Source organism: Echinops telfairi, unplaced genomic scaffold, assembly GCF_000313985.2.
Source record: "Echinops telfairi isolate 266 unplaced genomic scaffold, ASM31398v2 ScPeMD7_7423;HRSCAF=8461, whole genome shotgun sequence".
NCBI lineage: Eukaryota > Metazoa > Chordata > Mammalia > Afrosoricida > Tenrecidae > Echinops > Echinops telfairi.
In genome coordinates this window covers 4,683,399-4,703,621 of record NW_022111323.1, presented here as the reverse complement: position 1 = coordinate 4,703,621, position 20,223 = coordinate 4,683,399, and positions in this window count along the sequence as shown.

The following is a 20,223-nucleotide window of genomic DNA, read 5'->3' as shown; positions in this document are numbered from 1 at the left end:
GCCTGTATTTAGACCTCTATAAATGCCCTTTGCCTCCTGGTTCTTCTATTTCCTTTGACTTTCCTCTTGTTTTACCATCATATTCGGCCTTTATTCGGGTTTAGTAATTCCTCACTGCTCGGTTAAGCCCCACTAGGCATCATACACCTTTCTCCCCATTGTTTTTAATTCACTTGTTGTTCCCTTTCCCCATCATTATATATATATATATTTGCATATGTACATGCCTGTATTTAGACCTCTATAAATGCCCTTTGCCTCCTGGTTCTTCTATTTCCTTTGACTTTCCTCTTGTTTTACCATCATATTCGGCCTTTATTGGGGTTTAGTAATTCCTCACTGCTCGGTTAAGCCCCACTAGGCATCATACACCTTTCTCCCCATTGTTTTTAATTCACTTGTTGTTCCCTTGTCCCTGGGTTGGTTCTCCCCACCCCATTCCTTCTCCCACCTCCCCTTCTCCCATAACCCCCGGAACCATTGGTTCTGTTCTTTTCATCTCCAAATTATTTATCCCACCTATCTTATCTAGATAGACATGCGGATAAATTTATAAGTGCAAAAACCTGGCAAACCGAAATAAAACAACAAAGGAAGTCAAGACCAACAAAACAATAACAACAACAAGAAACAAAAAGCCACTGACAAAAGTGGAAAGGCCTTTACATTGTTCAAGGTCTGTTTGTTGGCCTTTATGCATGTTTTCCAGTCAAGTCTGATGGGGTGCCACACTCTGTCCCCAAAGTCTATTTTTGGTATTTCCCAGGGATTTCATCACATTGCTCCCCTTGGTGCTCTGTTGCATGCCCTTAGTGTTTCACTCCAGCATGATGGAGTCAGATTGTGCACAATTCCCACACTGTGTCCCCAGTATTTTCCCCCAGTATGTTTAAGTGAGGTACATCATGTCTCATGGTGGGGCTGGACCTATGGTACTCTGTGCATTCTCTGCTCCGAGCAGGAATATCGTCCTTGGGCGGGGGCAGGGTGTTCACATAATTGGTATTTGGGTCAGCGTTGCAGACCTCTCTATTGGTTCCCTGGTACATACCGGTATGTTGTATTCACATCTTGGACCATCGGGTTGAAGCCTAGACTCTCTCTCCCTCTCCTGCAGAGATATAAACAATACCCTTTCCTTGGGTGGGTTTCTGCCCTGCTCCTCCCCAATGACTGTTTTTCTCTTTCTTTCCCCCTCTTATTAATTGAGTGCTGAGTGTATCCCTAGATTGGGTTTGGCCCCTGTCATAGTTGCCCGAAAATCACCCCCGGGATGTATGTATATAGTAGCTTTTCCCTGTGCCCCATTATATTGTTGTTGTGGTTGTTGTTTTAAGCTTACCTCAGTGGACTCATATTGTACTTGTCTTTTTGTGCTTAGCTTACTTTACTTAGTATGATTTCCTCTAGTTCTTTACATGCAGCAATGTGATTCATGTGTTCATTACTGCTTTTTAGGGATGAGTAGTACTCCATTGTATGTATGTACCACAGTTTTTTGATCCATTCATCTGTTGATGGAAAGTTGGGTGGTTTTTAACTCCTAGCAATTGTGAACTGTGCTGAAATGAACATTGGAGCACAGATGTCTGGCCGTGGATTGTTTCTTGTCTCTTCTGGGTGTATGCCCAGTAGGGTGATTGCTGGGTCGTCTGGTAGCTCAATCTCCATTTGTTTTAGATATTGCCAAATCGATTTCCACATTGACTGCACATATCTACAGGTCCACCAGCAGTGGTCGAGAGTTTTTATCTCCCTACAGTGCCTCCAACACTTGTTACTTTGTGATTTTTTTGAATTGGGCTGTCTTTGAGGGTGTTAGATAGTATCTCATAGTAGTTTTAATTTGCATATCTCTCATGACTAAAGATTGGGAACATTTTCTCATATATTTACCGGCCATTTGAATTTCTGCCCCTGTAAAACTTCTGTTCAAGTCCTTTGCCTATCTCCTTAGTGGGCAGTTAGTTTTTTTCTTATTGTAAGCTTGTAAAGTATTGTAAATTTTAGTAATAAGGCCTTTGTCCAATGTGTCATTGGTAAAGATGTTTTCCAAGTCTGTGGGCACTCTTATTACTCTCTTGTATTCTTTTGATATATACAGGTGTTTAATCTTCATCATATCCCACTTGTCAATTTGTGATTCCTCTATATTTGTATCCTTCCCTATTTCTGATAGCCTATATATTACCCGTGCCAAGGTTCTTAGGTTTGTCCCAGTTCCCTCATTAGTTTGGGGTTTTACCTGAAGGTCTATGCTCCACCTTGAATTTATTCTTGTGCATGGAGTGAGGCCTTGCTTCATTTTTCTGCAAGTAGACATCTATTTTGTTATAGCACCACTTATTGAAGAGGGCATCGCTTCCCATTTGATCTTTTGGGGACCCTTATCAAAAAATCAGTTGTCTGTATGTTGGCATTTTTATTGCTGGGTTTTCAGCTCTTTTCCACTGGTCTGAATATCTGTCGTGATACCCGTACCACACTGTTTTGACTATTGTGGCTGTATAATAGGTGCTAAAGTCAGGTAGAGCAAGTCCTCCCACATTGTCCATCTTCTTGAGGAGTTCATTGCTAAGTCTGGGCTTCTTCCCCCTCCATATGAAGTTGGTAATCAGTATTTTCAATTCTTGGAAGAAGGACGATGGTATTCATATCGGGATAGCATTAAACTTTCTATAGTGCCTTGGGCAGAACTGACATCTTTACTATATTGAGTCTTCAAATCCATGAGCATGGGATATTCTTCCATTTGTTGAAGTCACGTTTGTTTTTTTATAATAGTATTCTGCAGTTTTCCTCATACAAATCTTTTGGGTTTTTAGTCGTGTATATCCCTAGGTATTTCCATTTGTGCTTCACTATTGTAAAGGGCACTACCTTTTTAATGGCCTCTTCTGTGATGTTATCTGATGTATATAGCAGTCGGATAGACTTCTGTTTGCTGATCTTGTATCCTGACACTCTGCCATATTCCTGTATTGCTTCCAACACTCCACTTGTGGATTTTCGATATATAAAATCATATCATCTGCAAATAATGATACTTTCACTTCTTCCTTCCCCAGACAAATACCTTTTATGTCTTTTCTTTGTCTCATGTTGTTAGCTAGGACTTCCAGTACAATGTTAAATAAGAGTGGAAACAAGGGGAATTCTTGTCTGGTCCCCCTTTTCAGTGGAATTGTTTTCATCTTTTCTCCCTTGATTACCACGTTGGCTGTTGGTTTTTCATATAAATCTTGTAAATATTGAGGAATTTCCTTTCCATTCCTATCTTCTTGAGTGTCTTAAACAAGAACAGGTGTTGGATGCTGTCGAATGCTTTTTCCACATCTATTGATATTATCATGTAGTTCTTATCATTTTTCATGTCAATGTGGCGAATAATGATGATGGTCTTTCGTAAGTTAAACCATCCGTATATCCCTGGTATGAATCCGAATTGTTCATGGTGAATTATATGTTGTATATGCTTTTGCATTCTATTGGCCAGTATTTTGTTAAGGATTTTTGCATCAATATTTATTAGGGATATTGGTGTGTAGTTTTCAATTCTTGTAGGATCTTTGTCGGCATTAGGTATAAGAGTTATACTAGCTCCATATAGAGTTTGGGGATTTTCTGTCTTTATCCATGTTCTGAAAGAGTTTATGTAGGATTGGTGTCAGTTCTTCCCTGCATTCTTGGTAGAATTCTCCTGTGAAGCCATCTGATCAGGGAGATTTTTTTTGTTGGTAATCCCTTGATAATCTTGTCTATTTCTTCTATTGCTATGGGTCTTTTGAGGTTCTTAAAGTCCATCTGGGATAGTCTAGGGAGGGATTGTTTTTCCAAGTATTTGTCTATGTCTTCCAAGTTGTTCCATTCATTAGAATATAGGCCTTCATAGTAATGTATAATTATTCTTTTGATTTCATTAGGGTACATTGTAATGTCCTCTGTTTCATCCCTCATCGTTGCTATTGAAATTTTTCCTTCCTTTATTTGGTTATGTTTACCAGCAGTCTATTAATTCTGTTAATCCTTTCAAAGAACCAACTTTTAGCTGCATTCATTTTATTCCAGTTTTCTTGTTTTCTCTCTCCTTTAGCTGAGCTCTGATTTTTATTATTTCTTTCCTTTTGCTCTTAGTAGGATTGTTCTGTTCACTCTGCTCTAATTTGTGTAAGTTTTGTGCCAACATATAAACCATAAGTCTCCCTTTTTAATGTGTGAATTGCTATCAGCCTTCCCCTGATAAATGCCTTTTCTGTGTCCCAAAGGGTTTGTTATGTCGTATTTTCATTCTCATTGGTTTATATAAATTTCTTGATTTCATCTCTGATCTGGACCAGTATCTACTCCTTCTGCAATAAAGGGTTATTCATTCTCCAATTTTTCCCTTGTTTTCTTCATTATCCTTTTGTTGATTTCCATCCTTATGGCACAGTGGTCAGAGAAAGAAGTCTGTATAATATCTACGTACTTGAATTTACTCAGGTTTACCTTGCATGGCAGCATGTGGTCTATCTTCGTGTATGTGCCATGTGGGGTTGAAATGAATGTGAGTTTTTTTGTATTTGGGTGGAAAGCTCTGAAAATATCTATGAAATCAAGTTTTCCAATTGTGCTGTTCAGATCTGTGGCTTCCTTAAGTTTCTTTCCCGCTTATTTGTCTTTTTCAGAGAGTGGTATATTACAGTCATCTGCTATAATTGTTCATTCTGTGATTTCTTTTTTCACCTTTGGGAGTGTTTGATTTACGAATTTCGCAGGTTTTTTTTTGGGCGCATATGTATTTATTATGCTCACTGTTTTTTCGCCTATAGTTCCCTTGGGCATTGTATAGTGCCCCCTCTTTGTCTCTTTTTATGGCTTGTACCTTGAGAGAAATTTTGTCAGAGATTAATATTGCTACCCCTGCTTTTTTTGCATCACCATTTGCTTGATATATTATGCTACAGCCTTTAATACTCAGCCTGTTCTTTTGTAAACTTGAGATGTGTCTCCTGTAGTTAGAACAATGGGTTGTCTTCTAAACCACTCTTTTTAGCCTCTGCATTTTAATCCCTGAGTTCAGCCCATTGATATTCAATATTTTTACATCCATCTATCAATTCTGTAATGTCATCTTGTACCTTTTCTTTTGGGTATTTTCCTTGAAACTTACCTTATTGGTTTGTGTTGTGCGTGCGTGTGTGTGTGTGTGAGATTCATTCTTGCCTTCTTTCCACTGTTTAGCTAATGCTATCTTGGGGGCTGTTTTCTCTTTGTCGCCCTCTGGGTGGAGTTGTTTTATATGACAGTCTCTTTTTTGTGCTCAGAAACTGTTGATCTTCTGCCCACGTTGGGTCAGCAAGGATCTTTTGTAGAGCTGGGTTTCTTTTTTATGTATTCTTTGAGTTTTTCCTTGTTTGGGAAGACTCTTACTTCTCCATTTATCTTAATAGATAATTTGGCCAGATATCAAATTTGGGGGTCCGTGTTATTTTCCTTTCATTTTTGGGATATATTACTCTACTTTCTGCTTTCCTTCTTCGTGTCCTCTGATAGGTCTGAATATATTCTTATTTGGGTACCTTTATAAGTGACTATTTGTTTTTCTCTAGCTGCTCTTATGAGTTTCTCCTTTTATTCATAGTTGGGTAATTAACTATTATGTGCCTTGGTGACTTCTTCTTGGGGTTCAGTCTGGCTGTTGTTCTTTCAGCCTCCTGAATGGTTGCCTGATTTTCCTTTGTTAAGCTGGAGAAGCTTCCCTCTAAGAATTCTGTCTCTACTTTTGCTGTTGAGTTCTTTATTTTGTCTTTTTCTGGTGGTCCAATTATTCTAATATTATTCCTATTCATAACATCAGACGTGGCTCTCAGGTTTCATTCAGCTTCTCTGGTTGTTTTATTTGACTGCTTTCCCCATTTGTTGAAGTCTGCCTGGTTATCTTCTAGGTGACTGGTACAATACTCTGCCTCCTTAAGTCTGTTGGTAAAGTCTATTAATTTGCTTCTGAATTTTGTTATTTCATTTCTTAGCTCTTGGATTTCCTTTGGTTCATTGCCTTTACCGCTATTACCATTTCATGATTTTTCTGTGTTGCTTCCCTCATATCCTGTATGACTTTGAGCAGCAGTCTGAAGATTTCTTTCTGTGGCAGGTCAATGACTGCTTCTTCTTGTATGTTGTTAGGTTCATAGCTTATTTTGGCATTGTCTTCTTTATCTCCTGCTTTATCATTGTAGCTGTTGGGGTGGTTGCTTTCTTTGTGTTGTTTTCAGGGAGCCCATTGCCATCGTCCAGAGTCAAAGAGCACTGGGTTCTCGCTTGGGGAACTCATATGAGTGCATCTTCAAACTACCTGCAGGTAGCTGCACTGGATGTCAGACTACTGCTTTATCTTTTTGTGGTTTCACTCTTACACTAACCACCCAGTATTCTGTTATTTGGAATGTGAGTTGGATGGTCCACTGGTCGGGCGGTTGTGGGCCCTCAAGGATGTCGCTTCACTGGCTGATATCCCAAGAAGCTGTAGTGGTGTGTCTCACGGGGCTTTGGAGAGCCTCTCATGACATGTGGCGTTTCCCTCTGCAACTGGAATGCCATGGAGGGTGGGTGGATGTACCCTCATTGTTATAGAGCACTATGGATAACAGGTGATATTACCCTAGTCAGAGAGATTGTCATGGAGGTTGGGAAGATGTTCCCGCAGTAGCATGGAGCACTACAAACAGTGGGAAGGAGTTCTCCCAATCACTTGTAGGGGCTTGGGTTGTGGGCAGGAGTTCCCCCAGCCATTTGTTGTGTAGTGGAAGGCAGGTGTGATTTCCCCAGGTCCATATAAAGCCATGAAGTGTGGGCAGGAGCTCCCCAACTGGGCCATCAGCATTACCCTAGGCAGAGGGTAATGTGCTGGAAAGGGAGAGAAGAGGAAAACGAAAGAAAAAGAAGAAAGAAAGAAAGAAAAAGAGAAAAAATAGAACTGGGTCTGTTGAGACCACCTGTGGGGGGAAACACAGAAGGGAGAGAGAATAAGGAGAGAAGAAAAAGAATAGCAAGCAAGGAGAGTATTGAGGCCTGACCACCTGACCGTGGAGCTAGAGGAATTCCAACCCTGCCTCAGGGTAGTGGGGTGGCGTGCCCACTTGATGTAAGGTCCCACAGATGCTGGGTGGAATTACCCTCAGAGGCAAGATCACAGCAGAGGCCAGGCAGTGGTTCCAAAAGTGGTGTTGAGCGCTGGATATTACTGGTGTAACATCCTTGTGCTGTATGCAGCACTGCAGCAGTGGTGGAAGTTCCCTCCGCCATGTGTCGGGCCTCAGGACAGGCAGGATCCCCCAGTCACATGGATGGCAGGCAGGACCTCTCCAGCTATGTGCAGGATCACGGAGGACAGACAGTATCTCCCCCAGTTCGGCTTTCAGAGTTGACTTAGCTTGTGCCAAGATTACTGATACTCCTACAGCTCAGAGTTCTGTTGTTTTTCTCCCCTGGTCAGCTGGAATTGAATTAAATTAAATTGGGCTCCTGGGTATGGCCTCTGAGTATGTGCTGTGTGAGATATTCTGAAGCTGAGGCTCCCTCCAGAGGGTCTTTGTTATGCTGAAATCCTCTGGGCTCTGTAGCTAACTTCTGGCATTCCTTAGCATTGGCTCCCTTATTATGTTAATGTATGTTAAAGACTCATTTTGCCAGATTCTCTTGGAGTTAAACAATGAGCCTGGGATTTGCATCTTTTATGGTGAAACTATTTTTTTCTCTTTTTTATCTTGGGCTTATGGGGTGCCCTGATTTTGGGGCTGTCTCGCTGACCCCCAGGGAAGGAGATCTAGCTTACCAAAGAAGTTGTTTTCTTCTTAGCCAACTTGAACTGAATTCCTCCGCAAGGCTATGGCTATCTGCTTATGCTCTGCCACACCTGGATCTGTCTAAAGTAAATTTCCTGATATCTTTTCAATTGATCCAAATCTATGGCTACCTGCCAGACCCTGGCCCTAAGGCTATGAGCTCAAGGCAGATTACAGTGTAGGGTGCTCTGGTGTGCGGTCCTCTGACTAGCTTTTAGAGGTTCTCCTCAGTCTGGGAGTATGAACCCTTTTGGACATCAGCCTGCGGAAATCGTTACTTGCTGCCAGACTAGAACGCTGGTAGCTGCTCTGTCCAGAGCCCACGAGCCCAGCCCAGTGAACCTACAGCATTTCATTGAGTTCTCAGTTCACAGATCCAAGTACCCTGATTCTAATTTTAGGACTCCCACTCCCAGTCTCCTTCACCTTACCTCCAAATGTTCTGGTCTAGCAGCAGGAGCTCCAGGTAGGTACATCTAAAAGGACGTCATTTTATTCCGTCTCTTCAGCAGTGAGTCCATACCATTATTTTCATTGATACTTCATAACTGTAATTTTGATACTGTTATGAATAGGGTGACCCCTGTGAAAGAGTCCTTTGACCCCCCCAAAGGGGTCGTGACCCAGTGGTTGAGAACCACTGATCTATTTGCACATTTAGGTTATGGGTCCTGTTAATAACCTACTCTTCTCTGGATCTTATGACATATTTCAGGGCTTGGTGTATACATAGCCTAGGCTGATGGAAAATAATGGATGTTGGATAGATGAATGGATAAATGAACTTAAAGTAGATGAATGGGTGAAACAAGCCACAAGAAGAGGATGACTTGAGAATAATCACAGATGTCTCTCTCCTCATCCCTCTTACACTTTTCTGTCTTTTCTTCAATAGATGTTCTCATACCAATCCTCGTATGCATTTAAACAAATGCCCTAAAAGACGGGAGGGTGTAGGAGTGGATATGTGTGCATGTCTTTCGGAAGGAATGTGAGCTCTAAATATGAACTTAAAAACAATTTTAATTTTATATTAGATTTTTAATGAAAGACTAAAAATGAGTGCCATGGAAAACAAACTGTATGGGACAATGGAAAATTCATAATTCAAATTAGAGAATAGTAGAAGAAAGAGAGTCAGGTATGTACAAAGTCACATTTCTGACTGCAAGAATGAATATTAAGAATAAATACCATTCTCATTTCACAGATGAGAAAACAGAGCTAAAAGAAAGAAATCCATAGTACGAGGTATCTGATTTAGAGAGGTGGTAGCCAGGACATGAATTTTCTGATACAGTTAATATCTCAGTAGAAATCTGAAGAATGAAATTAAGCCAACCAAGTAGAGAAAGAATTTTGGAAGTGATGAAAGTAACACATGCAAACATCTTGGCATAGAAATGACTTCAGTGAACTTACAGAACAGCAAAGTGGACTGGGACAATTCAAAGGACAGGGAAAGAGGAAAGGAGAATCACTAGGGAAGTAGCAAGAAGCCAGATAACATGGGTCCTGAACTTGTTTCTAAGTTTTTCGGGAAGTCTAATTTACATTTCAAAAGAATCTTTTTGGTTGCTGACTGGAGAAAAAATTGTAAGGAACAAATGTGGATTTAAGTAAGGCCACTGCAGAGGTCCATGTAAGGGGTTGTCCCTTAGACCAAGGTGGCAAGTACTGAGGTGAAGAGATGTGAATTTGCTACCATCGAAGGTCCTCGTTAACACCCATCTTTTAAAAAAAATCCTCTTTTCTTTATAGTCAATATACAGCTAGTATTCAACTACTTCTCACTACCAACACAAGGCTTCACCTTCCTCTGGGCTACTGTTTTGTTTTTGCCCTTCACAGATCATTCTATACATTGTAGGTTCCTTCACCTTTGGACTCACCATCTCTTCTGCTGTAATGGTGCGTAAGGGAAGAGCCCTGACCAGCGAGTAAGAAACCTTTGGTTGGAGTTTCAGATCCACAATTAACCTCTTTTGGACCTCTATTTCCTTTTCCTTTCTGGGCTTCAGTGTTACTAATATGCAAAACGAAGTTAGATCCAAATATTCCTTAAACAAATGTGCTTCTCTTCCAATTCTGATATGTTTTAGCTCTAAAATGATAGCATTTAGGACAGCGGTTCTCAACCTGAGGGTCTCAACCCCTTGGGGGGTCGAATGACCCTTTCACAGGGGTCACCCAATTCATAACAGTAGCAAAATTACAGTTATGAAGTAGCAATGAAAAGAATTTTATTGTTGGGGGATCATCACAACACGAGGAACTGTATTAAAGGGTGGCGGCATTAGGAAGGTTTAAAACCACTGATTTAGGGGAGCTAGGTGGTGGTACTAACTCTGTGTTCAATCTATCTGGCCACAGTTTCCTATTCAGTAGAATGGAAATTATATGGCATGACCATGAATACATTCTGTCTTCTTCCAAGGTCTAAAATCTCCCTCCCCTAAACTGAAGTATGTGGGAATGGGGAATGGGGGAGTGGGAGGTGGTGGTCTTCACTCGAAAGGCTTGCAAGACTCTGATTATAATTATAACTGCATGTTACAGCCTGAATGACAAGGGTCAGGTGGAGAGGATTCTTTGGGCGTGTGGCCCCTGCCAGGGTAGCAGAAAATTATTTGCAATCTGACTCTATCTTTCTAAGTCAGAAGGTGTGATTGGTGGGGATACCAGGGACTCTAGTCAGTTCCCTGCCGCAGAGTTGCCTGAAAATTCCCCTTTTTAACCTCCAGTGGAAAAGAATGTATACCGTGCTGTTTTGTGGTAGAATTATATATATGTGTGTGTACATACATGGAATATATATAGTCAAATTGGTTAATTGTGTTGTTAGCTTTTCTGTATCTTTCCTGAGTTTCTTTCCTGATGATCTGTCGTTCAACAACTGTGATGTCTTGAAGTCCTCTTCTATTATTGTTGTATATTTATTTCTCATCAGGTCTTCTATCATTAATGTTAGCCTATTGAACATTAGTGATAGAAGACCTGATAAGCTGTCATATATGAAAAAGCAAAAGGGAATTAAAAAGACATGAAAGAAACAAATATCAAAGTGGATATCAGAAAAGAAACTTGCTTTTAATTGTAGAGTTGCTAAGGCAAATAAAATAAATTATTGAAGTAAAGGAGGTGAACAGAAAATTGCAAAGAGTAGCTTGAAAAGAAACAGCTTTAAAAGCGTATAACAACAGCAATCGATATCTTTTTCAGTATTATAAGATCTTAACATAATTCAGTGGTCTGTAATTGGGAGCATATATGTTTATTATGATTGTGTCTTCTAATTCTATTATCCCTTTAATAATTACGCAGTGCCCTTCTTTGTCTCTTATGATGGATTTGCCTTTGAAGTCTATTTTATTGGAAGTTAATATTACCATCACTGCTTTATTTGATTGTCATTTGCTTGATTTTTTTTTCTCTTTTGATTTTTAGTCTGTTTTTGTCTTATGTCTAAGGTGTCTTTTGTGTAAGTAGCATATTGTTTGGTTTGGTTTTCTTATCCTGTCTGCTCCTCCCTGTCTTTTGACTGGTTGATTTTATCCATTAATAATCAATGTTATTGACATGTGTAGGTTTGTTGCTGTCATTTTGATGTATACGTATTTTTGTGGTGTTATTGGTTTCTTTATTCTTCTACTATGTCATGCTGTTTTGAGTGCAGTTTTAAGTGTTTTGTTGTCCTGTATGCTGATCTCAGGTTTACCTGCTCTTTTTGTTGATTATTTGTCCAGAATACTCCCCCTAGTAATTTTTGTAATACTGGTCTTATGTTTACAAAATTTTAAAATTTCTCCATATCTGGAAATCTCTCTCTCATCTCTGAGAGATAATTTTGATGGCTATAAGTTTCTTAGTTGGAAGCTTTTTTCCCCTTCTTCTTTGTGTTTTATATATGTCTCTACATTGTTTTCTTGGCTGCATGGTTTCTTCAGTAAAATCCAAGCTTATTCTTATTAGCTTTCCACTGCAAGTGCCTTTTCCTTTTTCCATAGCTCCTCTCAGGATTCTATCCTTGTGTTTTGTTTAGGAAATTTTGACCAGGATATGTCTTCATGGTTTCTTTTGGCATTTATCTAATTTGGGGTTTTCTCCTGAATAATTATTTTCTACTCTCTTATGCTGTTAGGAAAAATTTCTTCTAGGTTTGTTTGTACATTTTTTTCTATCTTAGAAGGAGTACAACCAAAATGCTCCTTAAAGGTAAGGATGGCCAGATGTTGTCTCTTGTATTTTGGATATGTTGTCAGGACAGAGTAGTCCATCAAAAAGGATATCATGCTTGGTAAAGCAGAGAGGCAATAAAAGAGAGGAAAACTTTCAACAAGATTGAGCTCAAACAGTTGTGAGGATAGCACTAGATTATGTGGTGTTTCATTCTGTTGTGTATAGGGTCACTCTGAGTTTGAGTCAGAACTGACTTGATGACACCTAATAAAAATAACAACAGTTTTCTTGTTTCTTCCAGTGCTGGGATCTCAATTAGATATACGTAAGTTGTTATTGTGTCCCATATAATTCTTAGGCTTTCTTCAGACTTCTTTGCTCTTCTTATTGAGTATACCTACCATACATTAAAGTTGAAAGATTTGTCATCAAGCTCACTAATTAAGCTTTCCAGTTCCTTAATTCCATTACTCTGGTCTTTAATAGTGTCTAATTCTATTAACTTATTAATCATCTTGTAGATTTCTATTTTGTGTACGGCCCCTCCCATTTTCCCATTATTCCATCCATTGAAAGAATCTGTGTATTATGCTTTTGAGTTCTTTCTCTGGCATTTCTAGGACATTTTCTTTATTAAAAAAATTCCTTTTGGTCTGGATGCTGTTCACTTTTTGTGCTTATTTTTCTTTTCCTTATATTTCCATGTAGATGGAAATTGACTGCTGCCCCCATTTAATCATGGTGCAGCTATTTGAATTGAGCAAGCTGTTTTTTTGTCTTGTTTGGATCTACTATCAATGCACATGGAAGCAGCATTCAAGATATCCAATACAAATTGCATTGGGTAAATCTGTTGCAGGTTTGGGTAAGTATCTTTAAAATGTTCAAAATCATGGATTTTACTTTGAAAACTAAGGTATGCCTGGCCCACGCCATGTAATATTCAATCACTTCAGTATGCATGTGAAAGTTGGTCATTGAATAAGAACTATCAAAGAATTGATGTGTTTGAATTGTGGTGCTAGAGAAGAATATTGAAAGTTCCATGGACTGCCAAAAGAACAAAAAAGTCTGTCTTCGAAGAAATGCCGCCATAGTGCTTCTTAAAAGTAAGGACTCTGGCACATTGTCTTACATACTTTGGACATGTTGTCAGGAAGGGCAAGCCCCTGGAGCAGGCCATCATGCTTGGTAAAGTTGAGGGACAGCCAAGAAGAGGAAGATTGACAGTGAGATGTATTGACACAGTGAATGGAACAACAAGTTTAAGCTAAGAATGTGGTGAAGATGGCACAGGATTGGGAAGTTATTGTTCTATTTTGTTCACAATGAGTTGGAATCAACTTAATGACTCCTAACAACAACAACAACAACAACAACCCATTCTGAAATTTGGATAGCCTTATAATAATAGAAGAAATTGAATGTATAGTTAAAAATCTCACAAAGAAAAAGTATACAGACACATATGATATCAGTGGAGAATTCCACACAATATTTAATGGCTAATCAAGACAAATTCATACCATCTCTTACTGCAAATGGAAGCAGAAAGAACACTTCTAAATCTATCTTATGAAGCCAGAATTATCTTGATACCCAAACCAGACAAAGACAATACAGAAAAAGACAGATGGTCATCCCTCATTATTATAGAGAGGAAAATCCTCAGCAAAATATTAGCAAATAGAAATCAGAAAATATAAAATATATTACACACTAAATCAAGAGGCATTTATTCCAGGTGTATAAGGTTAGTTAAATATCTGGAAATCAATGTAATACAACATATTAACAGACTGAAAAAGAAAAACCACCTGACTAGATCAGTCAAAGAAGGGGAAAAATGTATTTGACAGGTTTCAACACCACTTCATGATAAGGGCACATGCACATACAGACACACACATTCAAGATACTAGGACTAAAAGGAACTTGACAAACACCTGACAAAGAACATAAACTAAAAACTATAGAAAACACACTTGGTGAAATACAATATGCTTTCCCTCCATGATCAAAAACTAAGTTAATGAACATAGTGATGGAAGTCTACTAGAGAGAGAGAGGAAGGGAAAGAAGATAAAATAAGAGAGTAAGGGAGAGGATAAGAGAAAGATAATACATAAGCTCTCAGAAAGTAAGCTATAAAACTATCCCTATATGGGGGTGGCATCATTTAAGGCAGCGGTTCTCAAGCTGTGGGTCGTGATCCCTTTGGGCGTCGAACGACCCTTTTACAGGGGTCGCCCAATTCATAACAGTAGTAGAATTACACTGATGGAGTAGCATCGAAAATAGTTTTATGGTTGGAGGGTCACCACAACATGAAGAACTGTATTAAAGGGTCGTGGAATTAGGAAGGTTGAGAACCTTTCCTAATTATAGAATTTTTTCTATAATTAATAATGTTCTAAAATGTATATGAAAATGTCAAGGGGCCAGAATATCCAAAATAATCTTAAACAAGAAAAATGCAGTGGTAGAACTTATTCTACCTCATTTTAATAATTGTTATAGAGCTACATTAATCAAGACCATGAATTATCCACAGTAAAATTGATTTATAGAGCAATGGAACAGCATAGAGAACTCAGAAATAGAAGCATAAGTATATGATCAACTGATATTTAACATTTCTTATTATGTCAAATTACTTGTGTATAAAAGGAAGTTGTCATTTTAGTGATACATTACAATGATGTTATTTATATTCATCATGTCATGCAACAATCAAAACTATCCATTTCCAAAAGTTTTTCATCACTCCAGATAAGTGCTTGCTAAGCAATAAATTAGCAGTCCTTTTTCTCTCAGCCCTAACTTGATAGCTAATTAACTTTTGTCTCTGCATTTATTTGCTTTTTCTAGCTATTTCATATAAGTGTGATCATCTCATATATGTATTGTGCCTGATTCATTTAACTCAATATAATGTTTCCAAGTTTCGTTCATATTTTAACATACATGTGTCTACATAGGAGTTTACCATTAGCTCGAGATTACAAAATAATAATTTAGAAAATGAGCACATTGAATCCAGCGATATTTGAAAAGAATATTTTTATGACCACATGAGTTTTAATCCAGGAATTCAAAGGTAATTTGGCATTCAAACATCAGTCATTGTAAATTCACCTAACGAATAAAATGATAATAATTTTATTATTTTAGTAAGTACAGAAGAAGTATTTGATAAAGCTCAACACCCAATTTTCAAAATTCATAGCATACCAGGAATAAGGAGTTTCCTAAATATGATAAAGTATCTATGAACAACTTCAGCAAACAACATATTTAATGATGAAACATGGAAACCTTTTCTGTTGTGAATGGTTGTAAGACGAGGATGTCCATATCTCCGCATCGATTCAAAGTTGTACTGAAGATGGATGCAATAAGGGTTTGAAACGAAGCAAGGAAATTGCTTTGATATGTATTTGACATAATTGGGTACATAGAAAGCTCAAAAGAATCTCCACCCCAAATTCCTAGAATTAGCAAGTAAACTTAGCAAGACCACTGGGCATAAAGTGAATAAGGTGAATTAATTGTATTGTTATATAACAACAACAAAAAAATCAAAACCCTTGTAGTTTAACTACCTCTACCTGTTAATTTGTCATAATGTGGTGACCTATATGTTGCTGTCATTTTAAGCTATGGCACTGGTATTTCACACACCAGTAGGGTCACCCATGGTATACAGCTTTCAGCTGAGATTCCAAACTAAGAAGGAACAGGCAGACAACTTCTGGAAAATAAGCCACTGAAAACCTATCGTTACCACTGAAACTTTGTCTGGTGTAGTCGCTGAAGATGAGCCCTTTAGGTTGGAAAATATTCAAAATATAATTGAGAAAGAGCTTTTTTCTCAAAATACAGTTGACCTTAATATTAATAGAGGAAATCTTTCAGGACTTCATTTGTTGATGAGGTAGTATATGAAAAAAAAACCCCAGCTACAAACATACATTAATAACTCTATTGGGAAATAAACCAAGTATAACTCTAGGAAAATTAGAAGTCATCAAAAATTAAATAGATCACATAAAAATTGATGTCCTAAGCATCAGTGATCTCAAATTGACTGGTACTGGCCATTTTGAATTGAAAAATCATACAGTTTACTATATTGAGAAAGACAAGAAGAGCAATGGTATGACTGCCATTCATCATCAAAAATACCATTTCAAAATCTGTCCTGAAGTACATCTATGATAAGATAATATCCTTATGCCTACAAATAAGACCAGTTAATAGACTGTTATTCAAATTTATGCAACAATCTCTATAGCCAATGATAAAAACATCGAATAATTCCACCAACGTCTGCAGACTGAATTGATCAAATATTAAATCAAAACTCATGGATAACTAGTAAAGTTTGGAATGTTAAAGTTAGAAACAAAGAGGAAGGACCCATAATTGGGAAATATGGCTTTGATCATGGAAAGCATAAAATTTTGCAATAACAACAACTTATATGTTACAAATAACTTATTTCAACAATATAAATGAAGACTATAGATGTGGACCTCACCAGTTGAAATACACAAGAATAATATCAAATATATCTGTGGAAAGAAATGATGGAAAAGCTCAGTGTCACTAGCCAAAATAAGGCCATGGGCTGACTGAAAACAATGTTTCATTACTCTTATGAAAATTCAGGTTGAAGTTGAAGAAAATTCAAACAAATCCAGAACAACTAAATAAGACCTTGAGTACATCCCACATGAATTGAGACACCATCTCAAGAATGAATTTGTTGCATTGAGAAATAGTGACCAAAGACTGGAGAAGCTATGGGATGACATCAAGAACATCATAAATAACGAGAGAGGGCGGGGGGAAATCCCAACAACTCACTGCCATTAAGTCAATTCCATCTCAGAGCAACCCCACAGGATGGGCGAGAACTGCCCCTGTGAGTTTCCAAGTCTGTATGGTAGCAAAAAACCCCCACCTTTCTCCCCAAGATCAGCTGGTGGTTTCAAACTGCTGACCTTGCACTTAGCAACTCAACTCAACACTCAAATGACTACTAAGCCATGAGGGCTCCTCAAAGAGAGTAGAGATCTTTAAAAAGACAGGAAAGAAAGAAAAGGACTAAATGGATGTCATAAGAAACTCTGAAACTTTGTCTTGAACAGAGAGAAGTTAAAGTGAATGGAAGAAATGACTGAGTAAAAGAGTCGAACAAGAAAATTTCAAAGGGTAGCTCAAAAAGGCAAAGTAAAGAGTTATAATGAAGTATGGAAAGATTTGGAGTTGGAAAACTAAGAGGAAAGATGATGCTCAGCACTTCTTAAGATAAAAGAACTGTATTTAAAAAATCAAGTCTTGAGTTGAAATATTGAAGGAGTTGAAATTGACTTACTGGCTGAGGTTTTGGTTTGTTATGGTCAATGTACTGAATGATACAGGAAGTATCAAAGAGTGTGGAAGAAACACAAAATCACTGTACCAAAAAGAATTTGTGGATGTTCAATGATTTTGAACATTATAATGTAGCTCATTCTGTAGTTCTGAGAATTTAGTGTATACCAACAGGAGCCTGTAAAAAGTTTGGCATGCATGCACAGGCAAGGAAGCATTAAGTTGGCTGTACTGGTACTCCTGGGAGCTTCTAATAAAATTCTCCAGTGTTGCATCTAAAACAAACAAAAATATTAACTAATTAATTAACTAATCAAGAATGTTATTACTATCACATACAGATAAATTTTGCTGAAGAGAATTAAAAATGCTTGCAGCAGCACATTGATAGGAAACTGTATCAAAAAGAGGAGGTAGAAAGACAAATATCATCACTAAACTCAGAGGGATCTTGACTGGAAGTAGAAAATACTAAAAAGATGTTTACGTGTGTTTTGTTGACGATTCCAAGGTATTTGACTGTGCAAATCATAACAAACTGCATAATGTTGCAAAGAATGTGGATTCAAAACACTATACTCATGAAACTCATACAGAGACGGAAAAGCAGTCACAAGCTAATGGGTAAACAAATGTTAACTTGGGTGAAGGCGAAGGCAATAGGTAATGGCAGCAGAGGCATATACTGCAATAATGGTCATCTATGAGTAGATGCTTGATAGATATGCAGGTTGAGCAAGTTCATCCATGGGAGGAAGAGTATATTTATATTTATATAGAGAGTAATTTATATGTAAATATATAATTGCTCTTCCTCCCATGTATGAACTTCCTCCTATGGATGTATACATACATATAATATTTACCAGATGATATCTGTATATGTGTATTCACATTTGTTGCAAATATATACATGAATGTAGTGGAGCATACAGAGGACAGTGTTATGAATACATCTTAGACATAACCAAACACTTTGAGGGAATTAATTGCTGGGTATGGGGGCTCAGAACTTTAGTCTCAGACAACACCAAGATCAACTGACATAACAGAGTTCACATAGGCAATGTTCAGCATCCGACTTTGGTGAATAGTAACTGGTGTCTTTAAAGCTCCTGAGCAACCATTTGAAGTGCAACTATTGACCTCTCCAATTCCAGAGGAAAAAAGAATGATGGAAACCAAAGATGCATAGAAATAATCAGTCTACTGGACTGATGGACCACAAAAACATCAGTCTCCACAACCCTGACCCCAAGGAACTAGATGGTGTCCAGCTATCTCTACAAACTGCTTTGAAAGGAATTACATTAAAAAGGCCCTGGATGGTGTTGGAGAAAAATGAGATACAAAACTAAAAAATCATTAATGAGACTAGGCTTAGTGGTCAGAAAGAAGCCTGTGGAACCCCCAAAACTATGGCCCTTAATCACCCCTCATGTCTCTGAACTCACCACCCTGGCTCAATTTTCAGTTAACCATCAGTCCATAATGGAAGCAAAAACACTAGTGAGGTATAATGATCAACCATTTGGGATCAAAAGGTCAGAATTTACTCAAGAAGAAGGTTGAGAGTTAATGAAGAAAGAGGAGTAGAAATAGGCAACGCAGAGAGGACATGGAATTAGTGATGGTACATTGAGGGGATTGCAATGGATTCGTTGAAACAAAATGTATATGAATTGTTGAAGGTAAAACTGATGATCTGCTCTGTCAACCCTCGACCGATTCACAATAATAAAAATGGACTGTTTTAAGAGATTGAAAAGGCATGCTGAATGGAAGAAACATCTCTCCCAATATGTTTTTCATTATATCAGCAAGAAAGATATCTGACAAAGGACAAACTATCGAGAATGAATTGTATTAAATCCCTACAAATGTAAAGATAAGCTACTCATTAGAAAAAGTATACAAACAAACTTTACAAACACTTTACAAAAAAACTGCTTATCAAGATAGTTAATAAATATGGAAAGTTGTCAGTCCTAATAATCAAAAGCAAAATTCAAATTAAAAACAGAATGAGACACTGTCTTATACCCAAAAGAATGAGCAAAATGAAAGAAAATGTAAATGACCAAGTATTGGTGCTCAGAAGCAACAAAATTTAACCATATTAATTGTGAGAGGGTGATTTGATACAACCACTCTGAAAAACTGTGAAGTAATATCTGCTAAATTGAATATATGTTTCTCTTTTGATCTAGAAATTCCATTACAAAAGATATGTAAAAGAACACAGAACTATTTGTAATAGTGGCAATTCTAAGGTACAAACAAAGATGTAGGAAGCTAACACTGAGGGAAATATGATGAGCACTCTATTCCCTAATTTATTACAGAGGGAATCTGGAAAGCAGTTATTCCATGGTAGGAAAACTTCCAATTTGGTAAGTTAGAGTTAAAGTACAAGTACATTATCCTGATTTAAATATTCCCACAGCTTCTCCCCTTAACAGCTATACTGCTTTAAAGTGAGCACATGGTTAATTATATCTCCCTATAGAAGCAGACATCCTTTTCTCTCTTCCCACCGTGTCACCCAAGGCCCCCTATACCTTCGCCCAATGCAGGTATTAGGTTTCCTCACCTGTGAGCTCAGGGACCTTAATGTAGATACCATTCACCTTGTGACACATGTAAGTACTAAATATGAATGTCTTATGGCTACCTACAAATGTCCCAAAATAGTAAAGGTTCACACTCTCTCTTCTCCCAGTTCCACATGGACCATCAAGAGGAGCTGAGGTGAGCATTACACCATAAAATGTGTCTGACTCCTTTATTTTTTTCAGTCTCCTATTTTCCCTATCGTCTGACTTTACTATAATCTTTA